The sequence below is a fragment of the Mustela nigripes genome, chromosome 15 (genome assembly GCF_022355385.1).
Source record: "Mustela nigripes isolate SB6536 chromosome 15, MUSNIG.SB6536, whole genome shotgun sequence".
Classification (NCBI taxonomy): domain Eukaryota; kingdom Metazoa; phylum Chordata; class Mammalia; order Carnivora; family Mustelidae; genus Mustela; species Mustela nigripes.
Genome location: NC_081571.1, coordinates 21,138,902 through 21,165,384, shown reverse-complemented (window position 1 = coordinate 21,165,384; position 26,483 = coordinate 21,138,902). Strand labels below are relative to the sequence as shown.

At 46.0% G+C, this 26,483-nt stretch overlaps 1 long non-coding RNA gene across 3 annotated transcripts in view; it reads left to right on the top strand.

Moving 5' to 3' along the window:
- The window catches only part of LOC132002716 (uncharacterized), a 257,669-nt gene that overhangs the window by 175,340 nt on the left and 55,846 nt on the right, over positions 1 to 26,483 (top strand). For all 3 annotated transcript variants that reach the window (XR_009399979.1, XR_009399978.1, XR_009399980.1), the window contains exon 2: positions 19,015 to 19,173. This is a non-coding gene — a long non-coding RNA (uncharacterized LOC132002716). The remainder of the gene's footprint in view (positions 1 to 19,014; positions 19,174 to 26,483) is intronic.

Genomic DNA, 26,483 nt, shown 5'->3' with positions numbered 1-26,483 from the left:
AGTTGAATGACATAGAAATGGAAAACTAAACCCAAAGAATGTAAGTCTATGGATATGTTAATTGTAAGTAATCTGCTTTGATTGAGACTTAAATTTGGCTCCAAGCTTCAGGAAAACCCAGAAAAAAGAGAAATGACAATTTGCATCTTCTTCATAGCTCCTTGGAGCAGACTAATCTGATCAAGCATCAAATCCCAGAAAAGATTTTTAAGGAGCTATAATAAGAATATTTGAATTTGAGGACCACCTGGATTCTTCCCTAAAAGAATGACTAACCCTTTGTATGATGGTCCTATTTCCTCATTCTTAAATCGAGTTTATTTTTATTTAAAGATTTTGTTTATTTATTCGACAGACAGAGATCACAAGTAGGCAGAGAGGTAGGCAGAGAGACGGGGTGGGGGGGCTCGGGGTGGGGGGAGCAGGCTCCCTGCCGAGCAGAACCGGATATGGGGCTCCATCCCAAGACCCTGAGATCATGACCTGAGCCAAAGGCAGAGGCTTTAACCCACTGAGCCACCCAGATGCCCCTTAAATCAGGTTTATAGTAACTGCTCTTCAAGGTTCTTTTGAGGATCAAGTGAAAGCTTTGGTAGAGTGTATGTTGTCTGATTGCTAGTGGGAATCAACCTAACTTTTGTCAGCAGGGGCATGGTTAAACACTGTATGATCCATTTTTATATACTGTGTCCATCCTTGTGCAGCACCCCTCCCAAGCATCACACATCTTGTCAACGACTTTGCAGTTTCTCCCAGGAGAAGCACAGTCTGTTTCCCCACCTCACCGATATTGAGCTTGACCATATGACTTGCTTTGGCCAATGGAGTGTGGACAGACATGACAGTGAACGGAGCCTAGGCCTTCGGAAGCTTTACGTGTTTTCATTCACACCTCCTGAGCTTCTGCCAGCACTGTAAGGATAGGATCCTCGAGTCGTTTGGTCCAAGGATGGTAGCAGACACATAGAGCAGGCTGGACCCAGCCTGATGTTCAGAGCCCAGACAAGTCTAGCTGGCTAAGACCCTTAGTGTGAGTAAAAAAGAAAAAAGACAGTTGTTGAAAGTCATTGCATTTGGGGCTGATTTGTTATGCACGCTCATTGTGACAATAGCTGATTGATACAGTGGCCTTCAGTGAGCAAACCTGGAGAGGTATCTGTGATATATTAAGTGAGAATGAAAGTATAAAAAGCAAAATCCTATAAATGCGCTTTTGTAGAATAATATAAACATGATCTGATTTTGTACTAAGAAGGAATATGCTTGTATATCTAAATATTAAAAAGTATGGCGGATGGCACTCACATCTTTAAAACTATGAAATGGAAAAGTGTACACATTTTTAAAAACTGGTGGTTTTTTGTTTTTGATTTTGCCTTTTGGGGTGTGTGTGTGTGTGTGTGTGTGTGTGTGTGTGTGTGTCTCCAATCTGGGGATTAAAGAAAGCTTATTGATCAAACAGGGACACTTCAAAGCAGGCTACTCCTGTAGCACCGTGGGGGTCACCCGTCTAATGTCACTGGGCAGACGTTTTGCTGAGACCTGCCCCCCCCATTGCCTGAGTGTTAGGGACTGTCAAAAACCACCTTTCATTCTCTCAGTGGCTTCGGAGGGAGGAAACACTGCTCAGAGCTGTGCAGCTAGGCAGTAGAGAAGTCAGTTCTAGAAACCAAGTTGGCTTCTTAGTTTGCTTCCTTGCTTTCTCCCTCCAGAAATGCTGTTGGCATTACGCTAAGTGGTAGGGGTGCTGTAGTGGCCAAGAGACTCTAGCAGAGCCTTGGCACCATCAAATCTTCAGCTAGCACTTTATCCTTTCTGCACACTTACATAAGTTTACGTAAGTGCTTAAGTACCATCTTATATTTGGCGTTTTTTTCTCCCCCTAGAGCTGTCATAGTCCATTTGGGCAGCTATAACAAACTATCACAGACTGGGTGGCTTATAAACAACAGAAATTTATTTTGCACAGTCCTGCAGCCTATAAGTCTGAGATCAGGGTGTCAGCGTGGTTGGGGCCCTCTTTCTGGTTCATAGAGCGCTGGGGTGTTTTGCTGTGTCCCCATAGGGTGGAAGGGGCAAGGAAGCTTTGGGGTCTTTTATCAGAGCATTAATCTGATACGTGAGGGCTAGACCTCAGTACCTGAGCACCTCCCAAAGGTCCCATCTCCTAATACCATCGTCTTTGGGATGTGGATTTTAGTGTGTGAATTATGGGGAGGGGCACAATCATTCAGACCATTGGAAGTGCAGTCTTTTTATTCTTTCCTTTGTTATTTGGGTCCCCTACCCTTCCCTCTTCTATTCCATTGGATGTTCCATCCCCCTTACCCCACCTCACACACATCCACAACAACAAACTAGCTTGTAGCTCTCCATACTTTCCTTTGTGATCATACAACCATGTACAGACATTTATCGTGTGAGGTAGGGAAACGCGTGCTCTTACTTGCCTCTGTAGAAGCCATGGTCACTTTTTATTTTATAATCAGATTGGAGACATGCAGTTAAATGTGCTCAGGGACAAGACAAGCCTGGATAGCAGCTTAATGCCACCATTATGGACAACGCCATCCATCATCAGGGTTCTCCTGCCCCTAAGTTCTTTTGTCAATCAGCCCACTGATCTCAGTGTGGCCATATGACCCTGTGTCTGGAGACCATTCCCCTCTTCCTCATTTAATACAAACTCCAGATTGTCCCAAGTCACAGGGTCACATTCACCTTGGCCTATGGGGGTGGATAGGGATGGGGGTAGCAGAAGGACACTTGGCCCAGAGAGTCCCATTCACACTGAGACTTTGTGGTTGGGTGACCAGTTCACACGTCATCCAAACTGAAGGCTTTGAATGGAAAAGGAGACTCGGTTCATATTCCACTAGGAAGAGAGACAAAATTTGACACTCTCCTTGGGAAACCAAGCCATGTGGTTACAGCTCTTTTGGTGTTACTGGGTGGAGATGGACTGACAATGTTTGTGGCTTTGTGCAACTTGCTTTCACTTTGTTATTTTATTTTATTTTTTAAAAGATTTTATTTATTTATTTGACAGAGACACAGCGAGAGAGGGAACACAAGCAGGGGAAGGGAGAAGGAGAAGCAGCTTCCCATGGAGCAGAGAGCCCAATGTGGGCTTGATCCCAGGACCCTGGGATCCTGACCTGAGCCAGAGGCAGATGCTTAACAACTGAGCCACCCAGGCATCCCTGCTTTCACTTTTTAAAGATATTTCAGGAACCCCCTTCTCCCACTTCCCCTCTACCCCTCTCATACCCAGACCCAGGCTTTTCAGCCTCTGGGAATCTGTGGTGTGTGTGTCTCTCCCCAAGGAGTCTCTATTTTAATTTTTTTTTAGGAAAACATCTTTAGAAGTTATGAGGTATCAATCAACCTAACTTTTAGGTTACCTGGCAGGTGCCCTAGCCGTTCAGTGGGCAAAGAGGCAGTCACAGTTCCTACCCCAGGTGGTCACTGAGAGGCGTGACTGAGAAAACGCCTACTAGGCTCCTAGCACAGTGCCTGGCCCATGGTAAGCCCCCAGTGGTGTCGTCAGTGACTATTTTAATACCACTGTAATCCTTACACAATAATAAATATGAATAAGGTAAGATTCTTGTTTTCAGAATTTTGGCAGTTACAACAGGGACACATCGAAACAAACACGTAAACACAGTGGTGATAAAAATAGCTACAAAACTACAAAACCCCCGAGCTCTAGAAAATCACGGGTGTGACTCATTGTGCCTGTCGGTGGAAGCACAGGGCAGGGGCAGGAGGGAGCTCTGTGACTACCTCACACTCAGGCAAGAGGCACGGAGGCTTCTGAGGAGGAAACTCCCTTTGTTTAGACATGTGCTCTCATTTTATGCCGAAGAGAATGCTTTTGTTTAAAAGGAAATCCGGTATGTAGGTATTTGTATTTTATCATGGTAAAGCAGGCTAGTAATGATGAGTATTGTCAAAGTGACCCATCATGGCCGTTTAGAACTTGGGTTGGAGAGCCGGGAGCCTGGATTTGGACTCAGGTTCCACCCTCTTGGGGCCAGCGATTTGAAGCCAGTGCCAGAGCCTCTGTGCCTCACAATTTCTGCACCTGCAAAGCAGAGATAATAGTAAGGTCTCCCTGAAGGAGTTTGTGAGAGGGTGAGGTTGGCCGTCTGTGAAAAGTGCCCCGGGTGATGCTCCGCCCGTGGTCAGAGCCCCACAAATGTCACCTCTAACTTCACACTCAGTGTCCCCAGTGTTTGTTAGGGTGCTATTCAGTAAGCTAAACTCCTTTAAGAAACAACCAAGTGAGGGGCGCCTGGGTGGCTCAGTTGGTAGGCATCTGACTCTTGGTTTCACCTCAGGTCATGATCTCAGCGTCATGAGATCGAGCCCTGTATAGGGCTCTGTGCTCAGCAGGGAGCCTGCTGGAGATTCTTTCTCCCTCTCTCTCTTTCTCAAATAAATACACAAATCTTAAAAAAAGAAGAAACAGTTAAGTGAATATGAGTTTAAAAGGTGTTTTTTACATAGAAGAAATATTAATCCATTGACCAAATATAAAATCTCAAAAAATAATTCTTCTGGTTTCATGGATGTACTCGGACTGGAGTAAAAAAGATCACAGAGGTTCCCACCTATTTTTATCAAAGTATTGTATTTACGTCTTATGGTGGATTGAACAGTATTGTTTTCTTCTAGAATAACAATTTGCCCATAGGAGATGGTTTGCCAGTGATTGATAGAATAAGAATGGAATGTGGTGCTTCTAACCAGGGAAATGCAACACTTCATAATAAAGAAGTCTGAAGCCAGAGCGGCCCCCCGGCGCCCCCCCCCCCTTCAGGCTTGAAGTTTGAAGTTGAAAAACTGCCCCTGGGCTGGATGGATCAGACCACAGGGACCCACCAGCACAGCCAAGTAGGCTTCCTGGTAGGGAGAGCAAAAGAGAAAGCGAATAATACAGGTTAGCGAAAGTATTTAAGGATTCCTTCCTTCCTCAACAAATGTAAAGTGATGTGCCAGGCACCATGCCCAGAGCTTTCACAAGGGCTACTCAGCCCTCGGTGGTTATTTTCTGAAACCAGCCTGTTACCCTGTGGGGGAGCACTGGATCGAGGTCTGGAGCCCAGGTTTGGTCGTCTCTAAAAGGCAGCATTCACCTGAGTTGTGTCTTCTGATCTTCCCTCACTAATGTTCTCGGCCTGTAACTGCTTTTCTTTAAACAACCAGGAGGATTTCCAGGCCGGCCTTCCCTTTGACAGCTCTTGGGTATTTCAGAATTAGCACTGAGCAGTTAGCACAACCACCGTGATCCCCCAGATTCTCCCTTGCCTGATTGAATAAACTCACCCTTCTATTCCATTTCCTCCTGCCCGAAACCGTACACGTTATAACTGTAAAATGCAAATAGTAATAATACCTATGGCATAAAATTATTGTAAGATTGAAAGTTTTAATAGACAGAAGTCCGTACAAGAGCGCTCAGCACGTTACAAATCATCTATTTGTATTCGGCATTATTACGATGGTTAAGCATCCCCTATGTGTTCTCCATGTTAGCTCCGTTCATCATCAGGGGAGAATGTATTTGCTTTTATGTCTGAGTGGCAGAATTTGGTGATCAGTCGTATTTTCCCCTCTCAATCTTTTTTTTTTTTTTTTTTGTATTCCTGACTCTCCTTAACTGATAGCAGCATCACACCAGCCACATGGATTACGACCCTTGATTCCTCTCTCTCTTGTAGCTTCTTCTCCTTTAGTCCCTCTGCTCCTTATCAGATCAGGTGGATTTGAAATCCCTCTTGTATATTTCCTGGGCTTTTCTTCTCCCTGCATTAGCCAGGCTCACTGGATCCTGTCATAGCTTCCTAACTTGTTCCCGACCATTCCAGGTTAAATACTGCTATCCAGAGTATCCCACGGGAGATTTCTCAACAAAGTGCCTTTTCCTCTGCCTGGAACTAAAGACCCTTTACTGTCTGGTCATAATCTACCCTTTGGAATGTCTCTGAAGTGGCCCCTTTCCGTAACTCCATTCTACTACCAGAGGCTGCCTTCTACTCCTCCACTTAAAATTCACGCTGCCCCATCTCCCTGGGAGACTCTTCCTGCAATTCATTTGCGTATAATTTCCTTGTGGGACATGAAAGCATCGCGCAGAAGTCCCCTTTCACCACTCCCAGGCCCTGCTGCCTCTCCCCAGAGAGTACCCCCGTTCTCGGTCACGGGGCCCTGCTCCCACTCTTGTTCTATGCATTTACATTCATGTATATGCACTTAGAGTGAATATATGGTGGTGCTTGTTGTTTTGTGTGTGGGTGTGTCTATGACATAAATAGTATCCAACTGTGCTTATCATTCTGCAACTTGCTTTTCTCCCCCAGCAATATGTCCTGGCAATCTGTCCATCAGGATGCATCTTAAATGCCACCAAGAATTCCCCCAAACTTTGCAAGATTCCATTGTACTGGAAGTACTCCCTACTGACACTCCTCAGAATCTCTTGAGGAGCTTTCTCCCTTACACGTGTGTGTAGTAGGATGATGCATGATTTCTTAATACTTATACTTTTCCGTGATTTCAAAAACTCCAGCTATTCCTCCAATATTCTATTTAAACAGATGCTAGATTAAACACGCATGTGCGCACATGCTCCTTGTTTTGCTGTAATTTTGTGTTACCCAGTCACCTATCAACTTGTCCTCCCTGTGACCTTGATATTGGGACACAGGTGCCTCGGAGAGGCAGGGAAATGCAATGTATAGGTCAGTAGGGAAACGTGCCGCTGTGCAAATTCTTCAGACATACCCAACTCTTAGGCAACATCTCTACTAGTGTATGAGGAGAGCAAGTCTCAGAAAAAATCCTGCCACATGCTGGAGCCTCAACAAAAGGAAAAAAATGGGTGCTTCTGTATGCCTTTATCAAAAGTTTCTATTTATATTATTAATATACACTCCTATGTACACTAGACATTAGATAAATATTAAAACACATTTTATGTATTATTACATAACTGATAAAGGATTTATTGTATCCTTTATAATCCACATTACATTTTATATGCTAGTGTTGTATGAGAGATATTAATATCAAAAGGTAATGAAAGCTCTACAACTTTAAAAAATGACTGTATAAGGTTTTAGAAGACAAAGTAGAAAGAAATATGGGTGCTTGTAAAAGGATAGCTGACTCAAATTCAAGAATAAAGAAAATAAAAGGAAAAAAAAATGACTGTATATCAAGCCTGCTGGGGTTGTGCAATCTGTTTGCATGTTATTGTCAACCCCCATAAACCACACAGTGGGGGGGCCCAGGTGCAGGCCCAGAACCGGGGGCTGATTGCAAACAACTGTTCCCATTGCACAATACTGCCGGGTTGTAAAACAAACATTAACAGCCTGTCTTTGCTAAAAAATTGATATTTTGTCTATCATTGATTTAAAAAAATTATTGCATTAAAATACGGGTTTGGGCTCCCTTTTATTTTATTTTTTAAAATTATTTTTATTAACATATTTGGCTTCCTTTTAAATCACACACCTGCCTCGAATGCCTCACTGGTGTCTAGTCCTGGCCCTGTTGCCACGTATGCAGCCCCTTATTCATGAAGTATTTATTAGCAAACCAATGCAGAAGTGGGGTGTGAGCTGTCCTGTGCACGTGATGAAGTTCCAGCCCGCCATCAGGCAATTTTCCCAGATCCCAGAGGCAGGATTCTGTGACTCTCAACCTGCATCATACAAGGAGAAGCCTCTGAGTTCATGGCTGCTTACCCAGAACTGCTTATGGAACGGCCTCGGGCATAGCCTCAGGCCAAGGCTATAGGTCCCATTAGAATTTTATACCCTATTCTGGCAAAAGTGGTAAGTCTCTTTACATTTTGGTTTTTTGAAGGGGGAGGATGGGACAGAGGAGAGAGAGAGAATCTGAAGCAGGCTCCACCCCCAGCCTGGAGCCCAGTGCAGGGCTCGATGTCACAGCCTGAGCCAAAATCTAGACTGGGATGCTTAACGGACTGAACTACCCAGGAACCCTGTCTTTAAATGTTTTAAATATTTTAATCAGTCCACATTCCTGAACTTTACTTGTTACCAATTTCAAACAATTATCATGCTATTTGAAGTCTTTTATTTAACTGGTTAAAAAATCCATTTATAACACTCACTGTGCTAGTTAGCAAAGCCTCAGCTACTGACCAAGAAAGACATGGATCCTGGTCCCTCTTTGGGGGCCACTTTGGAGTGTTCTGATGGAACAAGCTGACGACCCTTGGAGTGAGGCTTGTTTTTTAGGTCCACCCTAGAGTGAAGGTTGGACTAACCGGCATACCCGTAACACCACACCATCTTTGCTTTAAAGATGCCGAATTATAGACTCTGTACAGTCCCCCATGGTGAACGGACACACACATGATCTGGTTCTCTTCTGTTAGTGTCCTGGAAGTGTGGTGATCTCAGTATCTGGCCAAGCCACATCTGTCCTTGACCAGTGGAGTTCCAAAGTTGGGGCATCCTACTGACCCCCCTTGCCCTGGGGGCCCCTCTTCCTTGCCACCCAAGCAGGCAACATCTGTGATCAGCGACTACCACAGGAGCGTCTCCACATGGCAGTGCTGGAAGGTCAGATCGTGAATCGGAGTGAGTGAGTAGACACAGGCCAACCACCTGTATGCAATGACAGCAACACTATGACAAGTCAAGGGGTCACAGGAGGCATTAGCCAACAGAGCCCATTGCCAGGGAGGTACAGGAGGCTCGGAGGACTGGAATCTGAACTGGGTGAGGGCTCCAAGTCAAGCAACCCTCGCTGAGCCTGAGGTTGAAGTGACAGGAGAACAGAGATAGTGCTTCAGTCCTCCCAAAGCCTTGAGTACAGAGAGGTGCATGGCCAGCACGAAGCCAGGGTGCCTGGGGTAAAGAAATTGTGTTGGCCCTTGAGTTCCTGGGAGGGGAGCTCAGTGAAAATTACGTAGGCTGGTGCTATTCAACATACTGGACAGGACAGGATTTCCCCATACCAGACTCAAGAGACAAGTCCCCAGAACTTTGAAGCCTTTGCTGTGGGCTATTTAAACTGTATATTTCATATGCATTAATTTATCCCTATGGTCCAGATAGGAAGTAAGGGGGTAAGCCGCTTGCCCAAGCTCAGTGGAAAGCTGGGATTTGAACTGGGTTCCCCCCAAACCTGTTCACCTATGCTCCCAGACTCTACATTGTTGCACGTGGGCAGCAGCACTGGAGAATTTCTCAGAAGAATGCATTTTCTTCCTTTTCACATGAAAGATTCTGCTGCTCTGCTGACACATGAACTGTTCTCTGCTTTTGCTGAGAAGAAATGGGGTGCTCCTGTCAAGGTGTCTGACTTTGGGAGGACTGGCAATTATGTTCTAAGCTGGAGGAGCTGTAAGCCACACTGGAAGGGCTGTCCTTACCACCAAAGCAATCTGAGAATGAACAAAGTGTCGGATCCTCATGCCAGTGCCCAGCCAAATTGTTAATCAGAAAAGGGAAGCTCAGATGAATGAGTTAGGAGCAGCATCAACATGCGTTCCCATCCTTTGGGTCATTCTACACCCAAATACATGCTGCCTTCACTTCTTGCTCACCTCTTGCTTGTTGGATGAATTTAGATCACTTAGTTTCTTCGATTCTCTCTCTCTCTCTCTCTATTTTTTTTCTTTCTTTATTTATTTGGGGGCAGAGTGAGAATCTTCGAGCAGACCCCCTACTGAGCATGGAACCTCACTTCCAGCTCAGTCTCATGACCCATGAGATCATGATCTTAGCCCAAACCAAGAATCGGACGCTTAACTTACTGAGCCATCCAGGCTCCCCTGATTCTCTGTCCTCTTAATATTAATAAAACAGTTTTGACAAGATTTTTATCTCATAAAAAACTTTTTTTTTTTTTTTTTGTTATCCATCCTTTCTCCAATCTTCCCTTGAGGGGTTGGAGTATTTTGCCAGTAGAATAAATTGCATCTTAAGTACGATTTCTTTTGATTTTTGATAAAAAAAAAAAAGAATTAGAGACTTTTATAATCACCAGTATGACCTTGACTGAACATGAGAATAATATGATAAAAGCAAAGCGGTGCTTTCGTTTGCCCACCACCATTTTGGATAGGTGGGTGGCTTCTATCACAAGTCTTGCAGTATAGACTATGCTAGCCTAGAAGTCTCAGAACTCCACGTAGGTAACTGTGAAATTAAATGACCACAAAACCGCATGTTGCTTATGAAATTCAAGGGAATTTATGTCTTCCTGTAAATTTAGCTTCCCCTGTTTTATCGAGGGAGAAACAGAGGTCCGTGACATCTCAATGATTCATGCCTTGGGAGGTTTACGGTGGGCACATTGCAGAATTCCAAGTGCCCACACACGACAGCTTCTGGGCTTAAATATGTACACAGAATTTATTTTGAAATGAATAAATGATGATAACATTAGTGATGATAACATTAGGAAATTTTTCACTGCAAAATGTCCATCTTAAGAAGATTGAGTAATACTTTCAAAGTTAGGAAGCAATTGCGCCATTCCTTCACTGTGCAGATTTCTGCCTTGCCACTGTGTCTCTTTCAATCTGAGCACCCTTAGAGGTGCCCTATGGGGATCTATGCTTTCCTCCCCTTGTTCTCCTCATCCCTGGATCCAGGAGCAGAAGACCTGGGTTCTATTTTCAGATCTGGCTGTGGGACCATCTTATAGAGTGGTCAGGCTCAAACCAAGCAGTGTGTGTGAAAGCACTTACTTTTACTTAGAAATATTAGGTGCTATAATTAGATCCAGCAGATTTTAGAAGTTCAAATAGCTATGGCATTAAAAGTCAATGAATAAATGATTGACTAGAAAAAATATTTGAGGTGGCATTTTACTTTCCTGAAGTGATCACATCATTTATCTCCATTTTATCCATATAACAAGATTGGCCATGTGGGAAGGTGGTACAGGCATAATTTCCTTTCTCTCTCTCTCTCTCTTTTTTTTAACAGCTTTTAAGAGGTAAGAAAACATTTATTGGAACATATGCATCTGGTGTCAATTCTCCCCACACATTTTATTATGAAAACTTTCATATGGAAATGTTGAAAGAATTTACTGAGAATCCCATAAACCTACCACCTAGACGCCACCATTCACAGTTTACTCTATTCCCTTTGTTGAGAATCTTCCTATCTAGCCATCCTCCCATTCATTCATTAATTTGTCTTATTTTTAAAAATATTTTATATTTTATATATATATTTTAAAATATAAAATATTTTATATTTTAAAAAATAAGAGAGAGAGAGAGAAAGAGTAAGGTGGGGGGAGGAGCAATGGGAAGAGGGAGAGAGAGAATCCCAAGCAGACTCCCTGCTGAGTGTGGAGCCCTGCACTGGTTTCCATCCCATGTCCCTGAGATCGTGACCTGAGCTGAAATCAAGAGTTGGACGCTTAGCCAACAGAGCCACTTGGGTGCCCCTAATTTGTCTTATTTTTAAAATATATTTTGAGACAACTTACAGACATCAGTAAACTTCACCCTAACTGGCACATGTATGATTAACCAGAGCTTAGCAACTGCTTACAGTATTTTTTTTTCCTCTTGATGTAAATGGGATCTAATTTAATGTCATAAAAATCACAGCATAGTGTGATATTTTTTGATTTGCTTCTTTGCTCCTGCAGCAAGGAAACCCTCTTTTCAAGCTCTATCTCATGCCAAAACTGACACGTGAATCACGCTTACAGAGCTTCTCTGGATGAAGCGGGCATGGGGGGCAGGGAGCACCAGTCCCCAAGCTCCTCTCGAGTACCTCCAGTGCCATGGGTTATTACAATGTCCCCATTGGCACGAGCCTCAGTTGGACCATCTATGAAACGGGGCTTTGCAAACTAGCTGTTTCTTCAGGTTCTTTCCAAGCTGCTCTCCAGTCTCATTCAGTGATGCCAAAGGACTGAAAGCTTTGCAAACCTCCCCCATCACAAATCTTCAGCAGAAAGCTTTCTCTTGTTTTAATTAGCTCGGTGCAAAAAGCCTCATTTAAGACTCTCGGTCTGAATGCCTGAGTTACAATGCACACTTGGAAGGGCTGCCTGTGGAATGGAAGAAAACTGGAAAAACAAGAACCTGATCTAGGTGGATGGCCAATTGCAGTAGCCCAAACATGCAGGTGGGTGTGTTGACTTTGGGTTCATGACCACAAAGCCCATCCTTGGGGGCCTCTGCCAGGTCACAGCTGAGAGCATCTCCTAGGGATTTTGGTGTCCTGCAGTGAGTGAAGTCTGCTTCTCCTTGTACCTGGAGACACAGCTCTCTTGCGGATATGGAGGGCAGATCCTTCACTAGTTGGGCAGCAGCCTGGGTGTGGGGGTGAGTCTTGGACATGTGGGCAGGAGCTGAGGCTGGGACCAGATTGGCTGGAATCACCTGAGCCAGAGAACTAGGAGTGTCCAGGCGTGTGCTACAAGAGGTCCGGGACACGCAGAGGTCATTCTTCCTAGGTAGTAAACGCTGTTGTAAGTTCTGTGAGGGTAGGACTGTGTCCAAGTCAACTCTATGCCCAGGCTCTAGAAAAGTGAATATTTAGTAGTAGGTAGATGGCTAAATAAATATTTATTGCAGGAAGAGAGAGGGGAGGGGCAGGAGGAAAGAAAGGGGGGATGGGTCAGTCTCCCTGAGTTGTAGCAGGGTCCGGGCCACCATGCACACCATTGCTAATGGATTATCACAGTCAACTTCTAACTTCTCCACCAATGGCCAATACTTTAAACATGTTTTGACAATGATTCACAGTAAAAACAAAACAAAACAAAAAAACTCTTCAAAGTGTAGTCTACTATACACACGCACTCACACGTACAAGAAACAAGTCTTAAAATGGGATGGGTTCCAATAATTTTCATTCCATTCCACTCAATCCCATTCCATTCCCCAAATATTGGCTTGTAACCCACAGACTGAAAGATCCAAGGGCCAATCCCTTTGATCTCTTTTGGGACATTATTCTTGCAATGATCACCATCCTTTCCAGAATTTGTAATCTCTCTCCTGTATGAGAGTTAATCATCTCTTCCTGTAAATATATCAGGGTTATTCTGTTTTATAAAAAGCAAAGGCAGTTATTCACTTGACTTTGCTCCCTTTCTAGTGACAGCTCTTCAAGACACCTTCCTTTTATAGGATTAGCTTTTAAATAAGTGATCTATACCTGCTGCTTCTTTTCCACCCAGCCTTTCCTTTCTTCCTTACTCCTGGCAATGAGTTCAATGAGTTCTCTACACATTCTACACATGAGGAAATTGAGGCTTAGGGCGGCCATACCATCCCTAAGAGGAGACTTAAAATATAAACCCAGGCATCCTGACTCAAGAATCTGTGATGGCAAACACAAAGCCATCTTATATCTCCGTGTCCCAGAGTCCAGGGTCTAGTCCTTAATGACGGAAGACTAGAAACTAGTGTTATCAGTATTTGCAGAGGTTATTGGATAAGAAGCTGAATGATATGCAAGAAGACCACTTTCTTCATTTATTGTTCAAGGAGTGAGGCTTGGTAGCTACATAGGATACATTCTCCTGTGCAGATAACAAGACTTCCAAAAATAAAAATGCTGACTACCATCAACTGGGCCAATGCTGTTTGCCAGACAATATACACATAAGACTCATTGTATCTTATGGCACTCTGAAAATGTCATTAGCCCAGCTTTACAGAGGAGGAGGCGAAGACTCTTTATTGAGTACACAGTAAAAATGCAACACGTTTGAGCAACTACTACTGTAATATGACTCATACTAACAGCAGCAGTGGTAGATGATAGGAAGGAATTTTCCCGGTAGTTCCTTGCCAGTCTATACCAGAGGCTGGAAATGAACCCACATCTGAGTCCAGGGTTAATATTTCTCATCACTAAACCTCACAAATTTGGGGCTCAGAGCAGCTTTAGACAAAAGGGACTGAGTGTACCTGCAGAATATTTCATTCCATTTGAACTGCTTCTATTCTAGGCAACAGCGTCTAGGAAAGAACAAGCCTTAGTCATTGGTCACAATCGGATTCTTTGGATGGCTGCAGGTGAAGATGGGTGCCATTGTCCCAATTGATGGCTTTTATTGCTTTGTCCATCAACCACTCAAAGTTCCACTTACTCATTTCAGCCAGGTCACACCCTGATTGATGAGTGGGTTATAGCTTTCTTTACAGTGGTTGAGTCTAGATCTTTCTTTTGGTGAAACACCTAGTACTGGTCCCCTTGCCTAGAGTCAGGACATATTATCCTTGTATCTGGATCTTTTATGCCATCTATTATGACAAGATACTTCTTCAGAGGACTCATGTTTTATGGTACATGTGGGTTCTTCAAGGAGTTCTATTGCCAAGAGAATAATTTTCTACCGCAGGCCCCTGTCTCTGGGGCAGAAGGATATCTGAAGATCATTTCCATGTGATGAGAGGCTCCGTGATGGAGAAATGCAAAGGGCTTCATAACTGATTTTGAGGAATTTGAGTTTTGGGGTGAGCAGGCAAATGGAAAGGAGAAGTGTAAGATAGTGAAGATGGAGTTTAGGTCACTGGGAAAAATAGTGGTAAAATGGCAGAAACTGAGAAGTAATGAAAAGAAAGAAATGGTCTCAAGATATTTTGGCGAGGTGGGTTGGGCAGGGTGGGCATAAAGAACACAAACGGAGAAGATGAAGTAAGTTTCAGACAGGGCAGATTTATAGTGTGGCTGTCATAAGTCAATTTATTTCACTCAGTGTCTTTTTCTGCCTTCTAACAACTGTTAGAGTAAGCAACTTTCACTTACAGAGTTAAAATCTGCAGTGAAGTCAATTCATATATATATATGTTCATATCTATATGAATTTATGCCAAGGAATTAGGGTTTTACACATACATGCACAAATATGTAAATATTTACCAAAACTCCTTTAAAAGATTAAACAATATTTACAAATATGAGAGGAGAAAATTGAGAAGCAGATGAAAATGAAAAATTTCAGCTATCCACCATAATACAAAAATGCCTTAAAATGTAAAAATAAATGCATCTGAAAATTATTTTCAGAATATCAAAACAAACAAACAAACAAACCATTCAGCTTAGTAATATGCCTGCATTTTGGTATAGGTATATTTGGTATATGAGATTTTTAGTGTGTTGAAAATGACTTACTCTACAAGAAGTCAGTGATGAAGTGGGACTCATGGCTGGAGCAGGCAGCTTTGTTGGGTCAAGCAGCAGTCATGAGCTAGCTGGACAGAAAATCAAGTCAATAAGTGAAAACAGAATGGGAAGCTGTTGTTCAGTCATCCGAGCTGGTGCTTCTACCACCATAACACATCATGACCCACACAACCAACAACAGACACACAGCAAACCTGGCCCACCATTTCTGGATCAGCATTTAAATCACAAGGTTCTCAAGACTCGTAGGTGTTTGGAAATGTGAGGGGTGATGAAGCTGGTGAGTTAGTAGTGAGGGACATGTCCATGTAGAGGTCAGGTTGAGGGACAGATATGAGAATAAGAAGATCAGGGAGACGAGGGCTGAAGGCAGGGCTACTGGAAACACTTCCATTTCAGAGATGGGAAGAGATCAAATATAGAGCTGGGGAACTTAGAGAAGTAGATGAAAGGCAAAGATGCAGTCCTGAAGAAGCCAAGAACTTGCCAGGTACATCAGAAGGGGCCTTCTGTTGAGAAGCAGGGAGGATTACAGAGGATGAGGTCTGAGAACGCATGGTTGTGTATGGCCATTGGGTTGTGGGGACAGCAGTCTGGAAGTCAGTGAGGACAAAGGAAGTCAGGAGGTAGGTGAGTGGAAGGTGAGGAGGAGGTCTCCTAAGAAAAGCTGATGGTGGTAGCGGGGAGAAGGAGAGACAGAGACAGGAGGAGAGAAGGGGAGGGAGGAGAGAGAGGAGAAAAGAGGGGGGGGGGAAAGAGGGAGAGAAAGAAATCACTCATAGGAATCTTGTCATAGAGTTGGGGTTTTTTGTTTGTTTGCTTGTTTTTGTTTTTGTTGTTGTTGTTTTGTTTTGTTTTTTAAAAAGTTTGAGAAGGCTAATGTTAACATTTGGTGCCACCAAATGATGTGTATGCTGGAGACTGACAAGTTCTTGGTATCTCAACACCTTGAGTCCAGTGATAGGAGGAAGAGTGGAGTGGACAGGGCAGAAGCAACATGTCCCCAGGTGTGTTCTGCACACACCTGTCTGCAGGATGTTACTAAACCTTTGATGAGCAGGGCACCGAGTTCCCCCACTCATACAAAATAATTTTATTCCTCTCTGTTCCAAAGGAGAGGAATTCTCTGAACCAGCAGGCTGCCACTTCAGCCCTTCTCATTGTTCCATGTTTTCACTCCATTTCTGGTTCATTGAAGGCTTATTTTGTTTTTATGCTGACCTATGCCTTCTTTGTTTTCTCAGTGTATACTTTGTTTTCCATTGCTGCGTAGGTATGTGCTATAGGGAGATGAGTCAGGGATTGAACCAACTCTGCCATTTGGACCTTAAATCCTAGGCAGAATCTGTGACTGCGGTTTGCCTCTCAGAGCGTCCCATGCTATGAAATCTCCAAGGTGAACAGCCCATGCACCATTTCCCAAATTTATGGGACCATGGAACTGTTTCTTCACATTCTCACCTATTCTGTGAATCACACTTTGGGAAGCTTATAAATGAGATGATGGACATGATGGAAAGAGCCTTTAGAGAGACTTGCATGCAGTACTTGAATTGAGAGTGGGAGGAGGAGTGGCCGCCCCAGAGAATTTCTTGTGGCTGAGTGTGCAAGGAATGGCAATGCTTCTGGAAACAGACACACTAGGAGGCTGTGTAGGGGTCTCTCAGCCTCCTTCTCCAGGAATGTATCTGGAAAGCACTTTATTTTCCTTATGGCTGTGGGGCTCAGATTGCTCAGGGAAAGCACCAGCCTAAGGAGGGAAGAGGGAAGGAGGCAGTCCTAATGACGTTGAAGTGCCTGTCCTCTGTCCACCTGCTGGGAGGCACTCTGGGTTCTGCTTGCTGTAGGAAGGAGTTCGAATGCCCTTAAGCGCGGAGTTCGAATGCCCTTAAGCATGGAGTGAGGACGCCATGTTCTCCCAGTATTTTTAGAGGAGTGGGTGCCTATGTGACCACAGTAGATGGTTCTCCTCCACGGCCATGGTCTAAGGAAGAGAATGTTGCTTCCTTCCTCGGACAGTGGTGGAGGAGGAGATGGTTGTGTGGTTCTTCATCAACCTACCTGTGTAAGAAGTACTCACTGGGCTTCTGTTGTGTGTTGGATCACCCAATAAGCAGGCAGGAGGTCAACTGATACAAAGTTGAAATAAAAAAGCAGTTGCAGATCTCATGGAGTTGGAAGTCTAGCAGAGGAGACAAAAAGACATACAGTTAAGATGCAGTATGATGGGAACCCCAAGACAGGAAGTTCAGGGAGATACGGGATGCATGGAAAGGCACCCAACTCGGAGGTCTACCTGGGATAGACTCGGAGGATAGAGGGCTGCTCAGGCTGAAGGCCACTGGTAGGCTGACAAGTAAGGGAGGGGGGCACTTACATATTCTAAGCACAGAAAATAGGAGTTGTGAAGGTCTTCCAACTAATCTGCTGGAGGATGTGAAAAACATTCATCACTGGAGTGTAGAGTTCTGGGCAAGGGGTCCAGAGGGGGATTAGGGGAGTGGGAGACAAAGCATGAAGCAGGCACCCAGATCCTGTGGGCCAGAGGTCCTCAAGTCTGCCTGCATGACAGCGTCACCAAGCCAGGGCCTCGCTCCCAGGCTCTGAGACTTCTGTTGCTCTCTTCCTGCGCTGATCACGCACACCTTGTTCTTTTCTCTGCCTCTCCTTCACGTTCCATTCTTCAAATCTCTCCTTCAGAGAAATGAGGCATCATGCAAGGAGGGGGGTTTTAGGCCAGGACCTGGAAATATGGACGGCCCACTGGAGTGGGTCAGTGTGGTGAGGATTGCTAGCCTGCTGGGTGGACACGTACTGAGAAACAAGGGTCATGGGAGGCAGGTGGAGTCCACAGAGGCCCTGGGCCGATCAGGAGTGACCTACAAGGTGAGGGGATACAAAGACAGGAAAAAACCCAATAGCAGGGAAATAGCACAGGCAACAGAAGGAAATCCATCCAGCTAGCCATCAGTCACAGGCGGGAGGGCTGCCCACAGGACAGCGGCTCACTGAGGCACCTTCTAGCCAGATCTGGGATCCAGGAGCTGGTATCACACATGGGACAGGAAGAGCAAGAGTGTAGCAGCTAGCGTGACTTGGTGTTGTGTCACCCAGACTCGGGAACTGAGGCAGCTCCCAAAGTCTGGCTCCACACAGCCGTGGATCCAGACCCAGGCCAAGCCTGCAGGTGGGGGTCAGGGGGGACTGCTCTGTGGGGAGGAGGACTCTTGGGCAGGGAGGTGGGCAGGGCATTGCCGCGTCCATTCTCCACTCCTGCATCTTGGCGGATGCCACCGACCTCGACCTCTTCCCTGTCTTCTCCACACCTGGTTGACCTTCTCTCTTCCTTTGGCTCTCAGTATGAAATGTCGCTTCCTCCAGGAGGCCATGCCCAGCCCCCTAACCAGGCCAGAAACCTTGTTTTGGTCCTCACTGCTGGGGCTTTCCTTCCTAACACTCAGCCCCTGCACTAGAGTGATCTGAGTGCTTCCTTACGGCCCGTCCCCTGTCCCGGCAGCAAGCTCACCGCAGGCAGCGCTCCGTCTGCTTTTCTCCCCCTTACACTTGCACTGTGTGGGACAAAGTGCCACCCAGCCACAGCCCCAGCAGCCCCTGCTGAAAGAGTGAAGAAATGAATACTCCCAAAGGCCTACAGGACTAGTGGTAGATTCCTTAGGACGGTTATTTTCCGCAGGCACCAAAACAGAGGCCCTCTTCTCATTCTGCATGTGCGTGTCTTAGCTAGACCCGTGATCTCCATCAAAATAGGAAGGGTTGAGCCTCTGAAGCAAATGACACTACCCCCCGCGCCCCCGTTTATTTGAGGTTTCGCTTTCTGGGGTTTCAGGTGGTCGCCATCAACCCCAGTTGGGAAGCAGGAGATCCTCCTTCTGAGGAACCGGCAGAAGATCAGGAGCAGCCTACCGCCGCGTCCCTATGCGGGTGCCGCTCCCCGCTCTTCGTCCCATCCCAAGGGCCTTTGATCCTCTCGCATCATCCCAGAAGGGTGAGTGCAGCACAGTACGAGACTGTGAGAGACGGCATCCACAGACCTCATTTCATATTGGAATATTGTTACAGTCGTTCCATTTCATTATAGCTGCTGCTAATCTCTTACTGTGCCTAATTTATAAATTGAACGTTGTCCGTAGGTCTCTTTGTCCTGGAAAGGACATAGGACCTACAGGGTTCGATCCTATTTGCGATTTCAGGCATCCCCTGGGTCAGGGGTGGGGGTGTGTGTGTCTGGGAACATATCCCTGCAGGTAAGAGGGCACACCTGGATATGTGAAGACTTCTGAAACAGATCTGAGTTCCCTGTTCCGCCGGGGGAAGGTCAGACTGCAAACACCAAACGAGCTTTGAAAATCTTCAGCTGACGGAGCCAGGAAGCGAGGGGGCGTCCACTCTGCTTGGTGCAAAGCCCCCTTTCTGCACATGCACGCTATTTGTAGCCTGAAATGCTGACAGCCTTGCGGAGCTCAGGTGCAGGTGATGCTCAGGATCCAGGTGCCCCTCGAGATTACGCTTGGGAAAAGTGAGATCCTTCACGAGGCAGCAAAGCGCATCAAAATGAATGCCGCATTCAGGCCAGCGCACGGAGCAGTTGATATTACTGTGAAAGCTCTTTGTTTCTCTCTGGCATGTGGATGCACAGGCTTTGATGTTAGAATTTTGGCTCATTAATAACTAATTTACATTTCCCAGACAGCAAATTGTGATCTGACACAAATTTATAAAAGAACTCCAAATGGTGAAACTCTCTTATACAATGAGTCCTTTGTGGGTTTTTTCTTTTTTTTCCTTCCCAACTTAAGGAGTTTGTGATTAAAATTTTAATGCAATCATTGAAATCTCTTGGGCTACTTAAAAATAAAACACCATGTTATTTCCTTCCTCTCGGAGATCATGACAACTGGCTGCTCCTCTGTGGGCGTTTTACAATTGCTTTTTCATCTGCTTGGAGCCACAGATAAAGTAGGATGTCCTCCGTGAACCAGAGGAAAGGCAGGGCGAAGCAACTAGGGCTGGGAGTGGAAGGTGGGGGTACTGTGCTATTCGGCTTCCTGATGGTTCTGTGCAGGTGACAGCAACAGCATATTCTGCATCAAATTCCCCGCTCTCTCCAGAAGCTCTCAGGGCAGATTCTCACCGCTTCAGGTGCCTCAGAGCTTGGATAGGTCATTCTGGAAGCAAAGACTGGGCTGATCAGAGCTCTCAAAGAATTTTACATAGGTTTGGTTCCTCTTGTCTCCATCTTGGAAAACCAGCTTCCTCAAGGAAAACCTGGCAGGCTTTTTTTCTTTTTTTGCATTTGACCCCATGTTTTTTGGAAAGAATATGGAGGTCAAGGGAAGTTGCAAACAAACTTTGGGGAGGCAAATCTTAGTTTCTGCTCTCCCCCCCCACCCCCATCTTTGCCAAAAGCTTTGTCATCCCGTGTGCTGATGACTCACGGCATAGTGGGGGAAGCAGGGCAGGGCTCCTCTCCTGCTGTTGGAAGGAGAAAATGCCCTATGCATCCAGTCACCTGGAAACACCTTCTTCAGACCACAAAGGGAGGCCTGTGGCTTGGGGAGGTGAGGAGGTCGACCTGAAAGTGGACCAGGGAGCTGGCCTCCAGACAGGGCTGCCGGGCGGGGCCGGAGGAACAAGACACTGGATAGCTGGACCGCTTGCATCACTTCTGGCAACAGGCTCTGTCTACTGAGTTACTCTCTGCTTGGAGAAGGGTTTAGGGAACAGCCATGGGCTTGTTGTGTGGAATGGAAACATACCCAGAATGAAAAGATTTTGAAACTGGCACCACTTGAGGTCAGATTTTCAATGGTCCCACAGCGTGAGCCAAATTGACTCCACACGGAGAAGCAACAAGCCACCCCAGTTCCCTATATTATTTTAATCACAGAAGGAATGTATTAGGAATTCCAGGCAAGACCTCCACCTGGGCACAGTCCCAGATTCTAACTCATCTCTTCATGCCTTTTCCAATGAGCCTTTGACAAAGAAGCTGTTTTTCTCTCCAACCTCTAACTGACCAATGAAGGAATCTGAGATTCCCCCTCCCAGCGTTGGTTGTAGGAAGCAAGAAACCTGAGACACCCCCACCCCTCAACCCCTAGCTCTGAGCAGGGTGGCTCTGGCTCTGTGCAAAGTCACTAAGAAAACCACAGTACTCATGGGGGTGGTCTTTTGTTCATTAAATTAATTAAACAAGGAGGCGGCCACACTGAGGCTTTGAGGCCACAGGGGCCTCTGTAAGCAAACCAGAACCTCAGCCTATAAGTGCCGGGAGGTCACACCATCGACACATCAAGGACAGCCACCCACAAACAGCCAACCAGGTTCTAAGCTGTAGCCGGTCAATGACTTCCTTACTTTGCTTCCACCTTTTCTCTAGAAACGCCTCGGCCTGAGCTCCTGTCTCTGGAACACTCCTCGCCACTTCTGGTTTGGTGTGGTCTCGTAGGAATAGAATTTTGCTCAAAGAAACTCTTAAACATTGGCAATATGCTTCCGTTTATCTTTTATTTTTATTTTTTTAAAAAGATTTATTTATTTATTTGACAGAGAGAGAGAGTGATCCCAAGTAAGCAGAGAGGCAGGCAGAGACAGAGAGGAGGAAGCGGGCTCTCTGCTCGGGGCTCTATCCCAGAACCCTGAGATCATGACCTGAGCCGAAGGCAGAGGCTTAACCCACTGAGCCACCCAGGTGCCTCTCAGTTTATCTTTTAACATGTTCAAAACCCAAGGTCTCTCCTGGGAGGGGGAGTAGGCACAGTGCCCTGGTCCCTGGCTTGGGCATCAGGGAATGCAGTGGGGACCGGTGCGGTGGTGGTTTCTGTCAGAGTCCGGGTGACCCCTGAAAGTGGATGTCACCACACCGTCAAGGCCGTGGGCTCCGCTGAAGCGGCAGGAGGAACCCGGTAGTGCCCGCAGCCGGCTCCGAGTGCCGGGAGGGAAGAGGGAAACTGCATGTCCTGACAATAATTAGGGTCTTTCTCAGCACCTAGAACATTGCTGACATTTAAAACAGAATGCTGCTGTCACGCTTGTTCATTTCACCCCCTTGGGCCCCACGCGGCTCACATAACACTTGACTCTTTTTCCGCATCACAGAGACCAGACTGGATTTTCTCGGAAGGCAGTCAATTCTATTCCCAGCCAGAGAGGGACCAAAACCAGAAAAAAATCGTCTTCCTATAAGCATGATAGGTGCGGTACCCGGCTTCTTCCATCCGTGAGTCGTGTTTAGAGGCAGTTTAGGGTTGATCGGCGGCTTCTGCCGATCGCCACCCATGAGCTTGGATTTGTGACTTGATCTTCCTCATTGGTGCAAAGCAGATGATAATAGCCATTAAGCAGATTAAACAGGAAGTTCTTAGCACGTTGCCTGGCACTCAGTAAGCGCTCAAAGGGAGCTTTGGTGTAATTAGGAGACTTACCATGGAGTTAGGTCATAGAAACTGCTGGAAGTGGCGTCCTCTGAAGTGATCAAACAGGAACATCCCGAGCTGCTCCCCTTACTGCCACTTCTGGGGGCGATGTCGCCATCGTTATGGCAACCAGATTTCTGTATCAGGAGAAATCCCTGTTGGGCTCAGACACCAACAGGAAGAGGCTCTCTCTGTCTGAGGTGTTTACGGCAGACCTCATGGCCCTTGCGCTCCTAGGAAGAGCCCATTCTCATCAGCGCACCAGGTATAGAGAAGAAGCCCCTAGAAAGGAAGGCCCTCACGTGACTTTTTTCACACCATTTTATCCCCAGCGGCACTCAGCGTATTGTGGGCACTCCATGGGTATTTGTGGAAAGAAGAAGTGATGGATGGGCAGGAGGCAGGAACGTGGCTGTTCCTGGGTCAGAGTCGGCTCACCCACGGCCATGCACAGCGGAGGGAAGCAGTGCTTGTTATTGGTAGTTGGTTCTTAGGCACCTGGCTTTGGGCAACTGCACAGATGCAAAACAAGATCTCTTTGTAATTATTCAAACAAGCAGATGTCTTGGAGCAGGGACTTCTCAGATGTAGAGAAATATGAAACAGGTATGGGTGAGAACTGTACTTGGTTATACTGTGTAAGGCTCTCCACTAGTTTCTTAGGGACAGAAAATTTAGGATCAAGTTTTGCTGTCTTAGACTCTCTAATAAAATACTACATAGTTCTCACTACAGGGCATGAGCCTGTCACTCCGAACTATGTCTTATTGTCAATGAAGTGAGGTCTTCAGTTATAGACTCCCTGGGGGGTGCTGACTCTTTAAGCCAAGATTCTGATGCACAGAGGGGTCAAAAAAGGGGTCTTAAACATCTTCATTCTGTTTTGGTGGGTTATGTAGTATTGAGGCCTTGTGAGCTCTTAGTAATAATACCATATGTTCTGTTTTGGCTGTGTTAATCTATATTCGCTTTCATGTTAGCCTCTTGTCATTCATGAGAAGTCAGCAGGACAGGGAGGGTGACTGATGATACCCCAATTTTATCATTGAGTCTGCAGGCTTCAGTTTGCTGTCTCTGGGAAGGGCTGGACAGAGGGTTCTTTGTCTGCATCCACCCCAGTCATGGTTTAAACTGTCTGGACCACAGACCTTGCTCCTTCAGTCACGTCATGGGCCATACCTCTCTCTTTTAGACCAGTGAGTGGGTGATAGCTGTTGCAAGGAAGGACCCAGGAGGGGACTGTGGTAGCACCTGGTACAAATGAAGGTGAAGAAGAAGGGAAGAACTCTTAGACTATCCCTGCACACTTAACTCTTGCTTAACCAGCCATCTCAGCATCTAGACGATCCAGTACTGTGGGGGCCGGTGGGAAGGTGGGAATGGTGTCTGTGAATAGCCAAAGAAGCAGCCGTGTCTCGTCCGGTCTGTTTGCACATCCAGAGCCAAAGAATGTGGGAACGGGATGATGGCCATGGCACCAGGCGACAGCACAGCCGTCCTCACATGCATTGATTTTCATCAACTGACTAGCCTGTCTAGACAGAGAGATGCCTTGCTGTCTAGACCATTTGGTCAGTCTTGGAAGGGCTTGGCCGTCTCAGAGTCAGCATGAAGCTGTGCGTTTCTCTAGAAGCTCTGGCTGGTGTCATGGGTTGGCTGAGAGTTCATCAAGGATGTGGGTCTCGTGGCTTCCAAGATGCTTATGGTTGGCTTAAACCTGGATGGGTTGGAGCCCAGAGGGGAATTCTTACAAGAGCTCTTTGTAAATCTACAATGTGGGTAGAAGGTGGGGAGAGGGCCAGGCCACAGTTTGAGCTTACAATGCAGAGTGCCTTGTCATGATGATGGGAAGTTGTTTTTAATCACGTGTTAGCTCCCTCGCCTTGGCATATGAGAGGGATTAGGCTCTTCTGGCACCATCAATCTTGCACTGCCTTGAGGTGAGGGCCGTTCGTGGAGCCAGCCCTACTCTGTGCCCAGCACCTGGGGAGATCTGTGTGCAGCAAGCAGAGAGCAGAGGGCTGCCGGCTGCTTGCTTCCCTGTTCTCATCAAGCCCATCTGTGACTTCAAGCAGCTTCCCATCACCACTCCCACCTTCCCCCCCTCCTCCCTCCTTTCCCTGATGTGAAACTCAGGAGATGCACGGTCGTGTTATTCTTTGATCTGATACCTTTGAAACAAATCTAGTTAGATAACAAATTAATACAGCAATTCATTTTCTGAAGTGGATTGGACCCCTTAGACAAGGTGTTTTGGTTTTTGTTTTTGAGCTATGAGGGTACTCTCTGAATCCTGGAGGCCTGATGTGAGAGCGCTGGGGTCCTCCTTTGCCACTTGCTGTCTCGAGCCGTGGGTCAGTAACATGAACTCGGAGACTGTAGTAATAGACGCTTCTCTGTGGGTTCCAGAGTGGCCTTGGGAAGGCCATGGTCCTGCTGTTTTGGTACCATATTTATCACCTTGTTTCTGAAGTTAGATTTCTTGGGAAATCTGGGAGTCATTTCTAGTGATTCCAGAAGGATGTGCTTCTTTGTGCAACCATTCTGATAGATTGTATCGACCATCTTATGTACAGAGAAGAACCAGTTGGAGTAATAGAAAAATGGCTTGCTGGCAGTTGCAAGGCTCCTGATCTGGAAGACAATATGGTCTGGAGGAGAAAGGATGGGCTCTGGAGTCAGCCCGATCATGGGGCAAATCTTAGCTCTCTGACTATATGACCAGGCACCTTTCTGTTTTCTTGTCTGTGAAATGAGGCTATAACTGGATGGGGGGTGGGGATTAAACTAGGTGATCTAGTTGCTGTTGCTTCCCAGATTGCTATCTCTAATGTCACTAGTGCAGACCTGCCTCCTGGATTTCAGACCTAGTGCCCATGCAGTCTTTGTCCCAGCATGTCCCGGGCTGAACTCATCCTTTCTCTCCCTTCTCATCCAGACCCAGCTATCCCCCTCCTCCTACGGTTCATTTCAGTGGAGGGTTTCATCATTCTCCATTTTCCACACCTGCCACCCAGAGCCCCTGCAAGGCTTCCTTCTCCCTCAGTCTGGAAAATTCCATCAGTCACCAAATCCTGCTAATTCTGCTTCTCCTGTCTCCTTGTACTCTGCTCCATCCTCTCCACTCAAGGCCACTCTTAATCCAGTTTCTCGTCATTTCTTGTGTGGATGACTGCAGTACATTCCATTTTAAATGTTATACTATGGTCACAGTGAATTTCCTGGTGTCACACATCTCTGTACAAGCCTTATCATTCTCTGCATGAACTTCAAGGGCAAGTTCAGGTCCTTGAGCTGGGAAGACGTGCTCACCATGAACTGTGTCCCTCCATTCTCTCCGACCCCAGCCCTCTCCACTGCTGTATTCTTGCCCTAGGTTGACACCGAATCAGAGTCCTTCCTGTTCTGCGGGAGCGTCAGCGCACTCTGACTCTCCTCCAGGGTTCCCTCTGCCAGAAATGCTTTTGCACATCTTGTGCTCCTGGCTGACTTCCCTACCATCATTCGAGATTCATGTCTGGTGTCACCTCCATTCTTCAAGCAAGCTGACTTAGACCCTTTCTTTTCTGTCCCACCAACATTTCATCTATTTATGCATTTATAATCATGGATTTTTTTGATCTGCCTTCCCTAGAGGGAAGCTTGGCAACATCGGCCCCTGCTCAGTGCAAAGAGAGGGTGGACATTAAGTGCATATTTTTGGAATAAATGATTGAAAGGTATTGAAAGTGACTAGTACAGAGCCTGATTTATGGAGGAGCTCAGTAAAATGATATCTCTGATTTTGCCACTAAATGGCTAGTTGAGGGGAAGCCTATTACCTTTTTTTTTTTTTTTAAAAGATTATTTATTTACTTATTCGACAGACAGAGATCACAAG